The sequence below is a fragment of the Pelophylax lessonae genome (assembly GCF_965119305.1).
Source record: "Pelophylax lessonae genome assembly, chromosome: 12".
Lineage (NCBI taxonomy): Eukaryota > Metazoa > Chordata > Amphibia > Anura > Ranidae > Pelophylax > Pelophylax lessonae.
Window position 1 is genome coordinate 214,704,593 of NC_138779.1, and position 10,197 is coordinate 214,714,789.

At 38.3% G+C, this 10,197-nt stretch overlaps 1 long non-coding RNA gene across 1 annotated transcript in view; it reads left to right on the forward strand.

Moving 5' to 3' along the window:
- Positions 1-4,859, forward strand: part of LOC309568054 — a 44,941-nt gene extending 40,082 nt beyond the window's left edge. Inside the window, exons 2-3 of the long non-coding RNA XR_014225987.1 lie at positions 1,524-1,559; positions 4,738-4,859. This is a non-coding gene — a long non-coding RNA (uncharacterized lncRNA). The remainder of the gene's footprint in view (positions 1-1,523; positions 1,560-4,737) is intronic.
- The last annotated feature ends 5,338 nt before the right edge of the window (positions 4,860-10,197 follow it).

Sequence of the window (10,197 nt, forward strand, 5' to 3'; positions counted from 1 at the left end):
TGTCAGTGGAAGGAATAGTGCCCCATCATTGGTGTCAGTGATAGGAATCGTGTCCCAAGGGCTGGATAAAGGCAAGCAAGAGGCCACAGTTTGGAAATACCTGTTTTAGGCTATTACATAACTGCAATCACTGTGCTCTTTTAATACCTGCCCGGGGTTCAGCTTCCAAGAAAAAATTATAATTTTCTACATCATAGGATACAGTTTAGTGTAACAGCTCTTGTTTATTATTTTGTAAAGAGCCGCACAAACTGTTGGCACTTTATATATTCTGTATAATAATTATAATAATAATAATATTACTCAATCCATGATCAGGGATGGGAGGGATGGGAAGGCTTGGGGGGGGGGGGGGGTGTTGCAATCCTGTATGAACATTTTCAGTGCTAATGGGAGACTTTCTTCAGTAGTCATATAATATATACAATAACACCTTGGATTGGGAGTATAATTCCTTCTGGAAACATGCTTGTAATGCAAAGCACTGTTATACCAAAGCAAATTTCCCCATCAGAAAGAATGGAAACCATAAAATGTCCATCCACAAATGGCGCCCCCACAAGGGGATTAGAAGCAAAATCCAGCAGGAGCCACAGACTATGAGACCCAATCACACCTCGGCGTTTCTAGCTTGAAGCTCCAAAACGCTGGAGAAGAAAAAAATAAATTATTCTCTATGGAGACGGTTCACAATCTTTGCGGCAAGTCGCCTGAAGCCAAATGCCTGAAGCTCAAAAAAGTTCTGGAGCTTTTTTTTTGTAGCTCGAATCGGGCAGATTATTCATAGAAATGAATAAAAAAGCATCATTTGCGTGTTTTTGTGGGCATTTGATCGCTTTGTCGCGCTTATTAGCATGATTTTCTGCTCAAATGAAAAAAAATGTAAAAAATTAATAAATAATATCTGAATAAATAAATGTAAAATAAATACAGAAATAACAAACGTATGTAACCCCTAACCTTAAAAAAATATATAAATAAATTATAATTATTATTATAATTAATATAAATAAAAAAATAATAATACATAAACACCCAACCCCAAAAAATAAATAAACTACTATTACTATAATAATAATAAATAATAATAATAATAATAATAATAATTTATTTATTTTGTGTTAAGGTTAGGGTTTTTAGCTATTTATTAATATTATTTTATTTCATTATTTTTTTTTAAGAGTTAGAGGTTTAAGTTAGGGGTTCATTTATTAATTTATTTATTTATTATTACTTATTATTCTTTAATTGAATGCATTTATTATAAGTTTCGCTTGTCTAGCAAAACGCTCTCAGACCAAGTTACTCCCAATCCGAGGTTTTCCTGTATACTGTATACTATTATTTTACCATCTAACCGAGGGACATTGTTTGATGCGGCGTCACTTATTTACATGCTGATTTTTGTCCATTAATAATTGCATATCAGATCTATATTTCAAGATTCTCCCCACAGACAGACAGAGAAAAAATAGAATAATGTATAATAGAGATGTGTAACCGATCTGTTTTTATTTCTCCAGCACTTCAATGCCAGGAAGAGCGCCCAAGGCCACCACGTAAGTAAAGCGTTAAGCTAATTATTATAAGACCATACAACACTTAAAGCTGAAGTTTCCCATTTCCATTACATAGCTTATATTGGAAGTTTCATCACTGGGTCTCTGTGCTTCTCTTTGCAATGCAGGCAGTTTAAGGCTGGTGGGAGGAGCCAGCAGGGTGCTGTACAGAGCTTCCTGAAAACATTTCAGCCCCCGGACTCAGTACTTCTCAGCCCTGATGCAGGCAGTGAGCTGGTGCTTGGGAGGAGAGGGGCGTCTGGGGTAAGGCTACATACAGGAACGCTTTCAAAGAGTCGCTAAAATCTCAATCTCAAATTATATTTTTTTCTAAAAATATACTAAAATCATTATTATACTGTATTACATTTTTACCGTCCCCTTTCCCGTTATCCATCCTGAAATATCCTCTTGTGTTCCGGCGGCAGAGGAGACAAGGGAAGCCGGCAGCGCTGCTGGGAAAAAGGGAGACACCGAGGGGTCCCAGAAAGCCGAGGGATGGGGGAGTGGATGCTAGAACTGAACCCCTTGCATCACAGCTGGCGGGAGGGAGCGGAGGAGAAGCCGGCATTGCTGCAGGAGAAGGCAGAAGAAGATCGGTGTCTTCAGTAAGGCAATGCAGGTGCCCGCCCAGCCCCTTTTGAACTGATGGGGCCCGGGCCCTTATCCATCCTGAAATATCCTCTTGTGTTCCGGCGGCAGAGGAGACAAGGGAAGCCGGCAGCACTGCTGGGAAAAAGGGGGACACAGAGGGGGCCCAGAAAGCCGGGGGATGGGGGAGCGGATGCTAGAACTGAACCCCTTGCAGCACAGCTGGCGGGAGGGAGTGGAGGAGAATCCGGCATCGCTGCAGGAGAAGGCAGAAGAAGATCGGTGTCTGCAGTAAGGCAATACAGGTGCCCGCCCACCCCCCTTTTGAACTGATGGGGCCCGGGCCCAGTACAGAAGGGCTGGCTGTAAAGCCTTATCAGCAGCCCTGGAAGAGGAGACTGAGGAAATGCTTCCACCTGCCTGCAACAGACTGATGACATCATCTCAGCTAAGGCAAAGTCACTGACTGGACAAGGACAGCTTTATAAGCCCCTAGACGCTGACAGTATGCAAATATGCAGAGCGGCCGAATATTTGCATACCAAATTAACAGACACAGCTGTGCCGAGAGCACGCACCCTGCACGCTCCGGGCACAGTTACTAGCGGCTGATGGAAAGCAAGAAGTTGGGAGCTTTCCAATCATGTGATCACCGTGACAGCCAATCATGGCGGTCAGGTGATCAAAATCTCCGCCTCCCGGCATCTGAAATCTCTTGAAGGGGCGGGAGGTGCCAGCGCAGAGGGGTTAATGATAATAGGTGGAGCTTTTTGTCAAATGATAGTGTTCCTGTATACTGTGACATGTCAGGAATTTATTCATGTAGAATATACTTTGTAGTTACTGACAGGTCCACTTTAAGTAGCCATTTTCTTCTGCACAGTTCCCCGGGTTGTAGAGTATCAGATCAGATCAGTATAAGATAACACTAATGAATAGACTTCTGCATGGTGGAAAATTTAGTTTTGTTTCGTTTGCATTCGTAAAATACATCATTTCCTTCCATTACGTTACGTTAATTTGTTTTTGGATAATTTGTTGTTTCTGTAGACTATAGATTTTCGTTATAATGAATTGTTTAGTTTTAATGTTTAATTGTTTTGTTTTCAGATAATTTGGTATTTATGTATATATATTTGTGACAGCGAATCGTATTTCTATAAGTCGTTTTTTTTTTTTTATTGAATCCATTAACACACACACATAATAACACTGTCTCTTCTGCTGCTGCTTCTCAAAACTCTTCTTATCTGCTCACATACAATACAACACCCTTATTATCAGGAATGCACTTTGCCAGTGGTTGTGCTGCTGGTACCAGGTGGAACCTGATGATTAGAGCTTGAATCCACTAGCACACACATACACAATGACAATGTCTCTTCTGCTGCTTCTCAAAACTCTTCTCATCTGCTCACATACAATACAACACCCTTATCAGTAATGCATTTTGTCAGTGGGTTGTGTTGTGTCACTGCTGCTGTTACCAGGTGGAATGTGATGTTTAGAGCTTGAATCTATTAACACACACAACGACAATGTCTCTTCTGCTGCTTCTCAAAACTCTTCTCATCTGCTCAAATACAATGCAACACCTTTATCAGGAATGCATTTGGTCAGTGGGTTGTGTTGTGTCACTGCAGCTGGTACCAGGTGGAACCAGATGTTTGGAACTTGAATCCATTAACACACACAATGACATGACAATGTCTCTTTGACTGCTTCTCAAAACTCTTCTCATCTGCTCAAATACAATACAACACCTTTTTAAGGAATGCATTTTGTCAGTGGGTTGTGCTGTGTCACTGCTGCTGGTACCAGGTGGAACATGATGTTTAGAGCTTGAATCTATTAACACACACACACAATGACAATGTCTCTTCTGCTGCTTCTCAAAACTCTTCTCATCTGCTCAAATGCAATGCAACACCTTTATCAGGAATGCATTTTGTCAGTGGATTGTGTTGTGTCACTGCTGCTGGTACCAGGTGGAACCTGATGTTTGGAACTTGAATACATTAACACACACACACAATGACAATGTCTCTTCTGCTGCTTCTCAAAACTCTTCTCATCTGCTCAAATACAATACAACACCATTATCAAGAATGCACTTTGTCAGTGGGTTGTGCTGTATCACTGCTGCTGGTACCAGGTGGAACGTGATGTTTAGAGCTTGAATCCACTAACACACACACACACACAATGACAATGTCTCTTCTGCTGCTTCTCAAAAGTTGTCTCCTCTTCTCAAACACAACCCCCTTCTCACTCAGTTCTCAGGAATGCACTTTGTCCGTATTAGTAATCCTCCAGCACAAAATTAATCAGCTGATTGGACTGTAAGATGTACTCCGAGTCAACCTGCTGTTTTATTATGCCCCATTCATTTATTATCTTCGTCATACTTTTTTTCGTATTAGTTCAAATGCGTTATTTATTTTTTTTTCTTTAGACATTCTGATGCATCCGAATGTCCGAAAATTGCAAAATTCGTCCCAAATTTTGATTTGTTACGAAACAAATTGCACATGTCTACTAACGATATTAATCCTCATAAATACCGCTTTTTTATCCTCTTTTGCAGCTCTTCCATGTACAATGGAACACAGCATTGAAGATTGGGGCGGAGTCTGCCCGGATTACTGCATCCCAGAACTGCCTCCTACTTATGGGTGTATTGAGATATTAGTGAATGCCTGTTTTTGTGATGAGGGGTTCATTTTCTATTCCAACAAATATGAAAAATGCATTTCAAATACCGATTGTGACAAACTCAAATCAGAAAATAATCCCTAAAAAATAATTTACATATATTGTGAATGATTGGTTTTAAAACAATAAATCAGAAATCAGTGACTGTTTATGAAATCTGTGGTCTTTGCATTTCTTCCTGGTGAATAAAAAAAAAAAAAGTGAACTCAGAAATAAAAGATACAAATGAATGCAGTTCTGTATTCATAAATACATCATTACATGGATATTTTAAATGCTGGCAGTGTAAGTACCGGAATGTGACTTTGTATCAGCTTCAGTGGCCGACAGGCACTTGCCACCTGCTAAGTTTGGAGGCGGCATGCACACAAGAATCATGACTAATGCTTGGCTGGGGCTGGACCGCTGGGCAGGTGGGGCCCCCCGGGCAAGTGGGGCCCCCGGGCAATCTCACTTTTGTGAGATACTGTATTCATGACCATTGCCCTCTATTTTTTTACCAACTGTTTATACTTTCCTAACAAGGGGCTAATTATAACCCCTATCTCTTTGTACTGATGTTTATTTTCAATAAAGTTTGGAAAGGAAAAAAAAAAATTAGGCTGCCCTGCCTAACGTTCGATTCACACCTATGCATGTTGCTTTTGAGCGTTTCAGCAGTGCTTTTTGCTGTGCTTGTTGAGTTTTTGATGCTTTTTGCGTTTCTTTCTTTTATTTGGCCAATTCGTTTTTGGGCAGATTAAATAATGCAAAACTCGTCAAAAATGCATAAAAAAGCACCAACAAATGCGCTAAAACCGCACTACATGCCTTTTATGCAGCTTCTCCATTGAAGTCCATTAAAACAAAAAAAAAAGCAGCGTTTTGCATTTAAAAAAGTCACCAACCCTTTCCAAAAACGCCATGGTGAAGAAACTAGTGGTGAGATGATTGGAGCTTTGTGACATGGTGCATTATCCTGCTGGAAGGAGCCATCAGAAGATGGGGACACTGTAGTCATAAAGGGATGGACATGGTCAGCAGCAATGCTCAGGTGCTTAAACCATGCTCAATTGGTACTAAGGGGACCAAAGTTTGCCAAGAAAATATCCCCCACACCATTACATCACCACCACTAGCCTGAACCATTACCCCCCTCCTCCACACCATTACACCACCAGCCTGGACCATTAACCCCCCCCCCCCCTCCTCCACACCACCAGCCTGAGCTGTTGATACAAGGCAGGATGGATCCATGCTTTCATTAACGCCAAATTCTGACCCTACCATCTGAATGTCGCTGCTGAAATCGAGATTTATCAGACGAGGCAACGTTTTTCCAATCATTTATTTTCCAATTTTGGTGATCCTGTGCGAATTGTAGCCTCAGTTTCCTATTCCTAGCTGACAGGAGTGGCACCCGGTGTGGTCTTCTGCTGCTGTAACCCATCTGATTTAAGGTTGGATGCGTTGTGAGTTCAGAGATGGTATTCTACATACCTTAATCGTAACAAGTAGTTATTAGAGTTACTGTTGCCTTTCTTTCATCTGGAACCAGTCTGCCCATTTATCAACAAGGCAGTTTCCTCCACACAACTGCCACTCACTGGATAGTTTCTCTTTTTTGGACTGTTCTCTGTAAACCCTAAAGATGGTCGTGTGTTAAAATCCCAGCAGATCAGCAGTTTTTGAAATACTCAGACCAGCCCGTCTGGCACCAACAACCATGCCACGTTCAAAGTCACCTAAATCCTCTTCTCAAATTTTGATGCTCGGTTTGAACTTCAGCAAGTCATCTTCACCACCTCTAGATGCCATAAATGCATTGGGTTGCTGCCATGAGATTGACTGAATAGCAATTTATGTTACTAAGCAATTGAACAATAAAGTTCAATAAATTCAATAAACTAATAAAGTGGCTGGTGACTGTGTATACACTCCTCAAAAAATTAAAGGAACACTTTGAAAAAACATCAGATCTCAATGGGGAAAATATAATGTTGGATATCTATACTGGTATGGACTGGGTAATGTGTTAGGATCTATACTGGTATGGACTGGGTAATGTGCTAGGATCTATACTGGTATGGGCTGGGTAATGTGTTAGGAAGGATCTATAATGGTATGGACTGGGTAATGTGTAGGGATCTATACTGGTAGGGACTGGGTAATGTGCGAGGATCTATACTGGTATGGACTGGGTAATGTGTTAGCATCTACACTGGTATGGACTGGGTAATGTGTTAGGATCTATATTGGTATGGACTGGGTAATGTGTTAGGATCTATACTGGTATGGACTGGGTAATGTGTTAGGATCTATACTGGTATGGACTGCGTAATGTGCTAGGATCTATACTGGTATGGACTGGGTAAAATGCTAGCATCTATACTGGTATGGACTGGGTAATGTGTTGTCAGAATTATGGGGGATATGAAATAAAAGAAATATGGAAATATGTCATATTCTGGTTTACATAGAAATGTTGAGCAGTGGCATCCATGTTGTAGAAGGTCGCTAAAAGTTTAAACCTCCTTTTAGGAAAGGTGTCTATTCAAGAAAAGTTTCAACAGACATGCTGTGTTGACCTAAGGTAATAAATAAATATATCTGTTTAACTTTCTTTAGATAAAGTCTAGCTGACGCTATACCAAATAATCTTGTTTGTGTGGCGATCATAAAACACAAGTCAGTATTTTCTGTGTTTAGACCCATTTAAAAATAAGATTTACAGATACGTTATAATCCTATATGTAGCAGAATATTAACAATGCAATATATATATAACTAACATACATAGATATGTAGAAAACCGTTATATATTATAATTGTTTCATTCTTGCTAAATCCTAGCTTTAACTGATTTTGATGACTCATCACTGCATGTTTAGTAAGGCTTCAGTAAATAAGCTCTTGTAAGTGGTAAAGCATCATAAAACTTTCCTAACCTTGCCAGTCTAGAAGGTATGAGATTGTAAGCTCTTTGTCAATATAAGGTTCAAAGTTTATTTGTAGGTAAATAATGCTGTTATACTGAATTAAAGAGCAACACAATACTGCCATCTTTGCTGACTGCTACTAATTGAAGTCTTAGGTTTAAAAGTAATTTTCAATATATATATATATATATATATATATATATATATATATATATATATATATATATATATATATATATATATATATATATATATATATATATATATATATATATATATATATATAAATAATATTAAAAATGGTGTTACCAGATTTAATCTTTACCGAGATACATGATGGAGATTAGATGGACATGTATATTAGATGATAGTATGGATAAATTATTATGTTGTTTTTATGATAGTCTTAAATGGAGAAATCATCATTTAATTGTAATATACTGGTCAACCAAGAGGTGTCACCCAACGACCTCACCAGTTAATGAATAAGATGTCCAAACCAATGGGGATAATGTTACTCCCTCTGGGTTTAACTTATGGTAATTTTAATAGTCCTTTGTTCAATACCATATAAAAAGGAGAACCCAGATGTAACACATGACATTACACAACATACATTACACATACAACACACACGCTACTACAGCCATGCATATACTCATCTACACAGACTCCATCTTGCTCCATCATGTATCTGAAACTTTAAAGGACGCCAAACGAAACTCCCTTACTGGCCACCATATTGGGAAGGCAGCCATCTTAAGGACTCTGGTAACGACCATTCTAATTTTTAAATTTAATAAAAATTTTAAATATGGGAAATATACCTTGCTGTTTATTTGATTATTTACAATTGTGTTATTTGATATTATTTACTATCATTTATTTCCTTCCTTACATGATTTACATTTCATGCTAAAGGGTAACGAGATCACAGTCCCAGCCGTATTAACCATATGTAGATTTTTCTCTAAGAGCTGATTTTTGCTTTTTATACATTTTTATTAATATCAGATTTAACACATATTGGCGTATTAGTCTCTCGTTTTGCATAGCCTATTCTCGCTTCATCTGCAGTGGAATGACTATCGGCTGCGCATTGCGCAGACAATTGTGGTCTGATTATATAGAACATTAATTTATGGTTTATACTATACCTGGAGAAAACGTAATCTTGCTTTATTTGTACTTTCATTATTGAGCTACACATCACATTGCATTTATTGTTTGAAGTTTGCATTTTATGTAAAGTTTTTTTTTGTGTCATCTCAAGTCTGATCATTTATGGTGAATACATGTCTTGTGAATAAATATTGTTATATATTCCATACTGTAGACTGTTTTCACTAAGACTGGTATATGCTTTTAAAAAGAAATTAATCAATAAAAATAATTTGCTACATATTGATTTAGCCTGTAATTGCACCCTTAATCTTCACAATAGCTTTCTTTTGGTGGTATTTGATCACCTCTGCGCTTTTTATTTTTTGCAATATTAATAAAAAAAGAGTGAAAATTTTGCAAAAAATTGACATTTTCTACTTTGACTGTTAAAAAATATCCAATATATTCAATTTTTGTCATATATTTAGGCCAAAACATATTTAGTTACATGTCTTTGACAAAACAATTCTCAATGAGCGTATTTTTATCCACTTTAAGACCGGAAGATTTTACCCCCTTCCTGACCATATTTTGCGATTTGGCACTGCGTTATTTTAACGGACAATTGCGCGATCGTGCGACGCTGTACCCAAATTTAATTTATGTCCTTTTTCTTTCCACAAATAGAGCTTTCTTTTGGTGGTATTTGATTACCTGTGCGATTTTTAATTTTTGAAGAAAAGCGCAGCAAAAAAAAAACAATATTTTTCACATTCTTTTATATAACATTCCCCCCAAAAAATAAAAAATAAAAAATGTTTTAACATTTTAGGCCAATTTGTTTTCTGCTACATATTTTGGTAAAAAAAAAATTGCAATAAGCGTATTTTGATTGGTTTGCGCAAAAGTTATCGCGTTTACTAACTACGGGAAAGATTTATGTCATTTTTATTGTTTTTTTTTTTTACTAGTAATGGCGGGGATCTGCAATTTTTTGCAGGACTGCGACATTGCAGCGGACAGATCGGACCCCTAACTGACATTTTTGAGGGGACCAGTGACATTACTACAGTAATCAGTGCTATAAATATGCACTGTTACTGTAATAATGACACTGGCAGGGAAGGGGTTAACACTGTTGGTGATCAAGGGTTTAAATGTATGCCTCATGCGTACTGACGTGTGTGGGGGGTTCTGTGACAGACAGAGATCGCAGGTTCAGCTATGCTGAATCCTGTGATCTGTCCCTGTTTACACAAGCGGGCGGATCTTCTCACACTTTCCCCGACGATCGGGGAAGAGAGACTGCA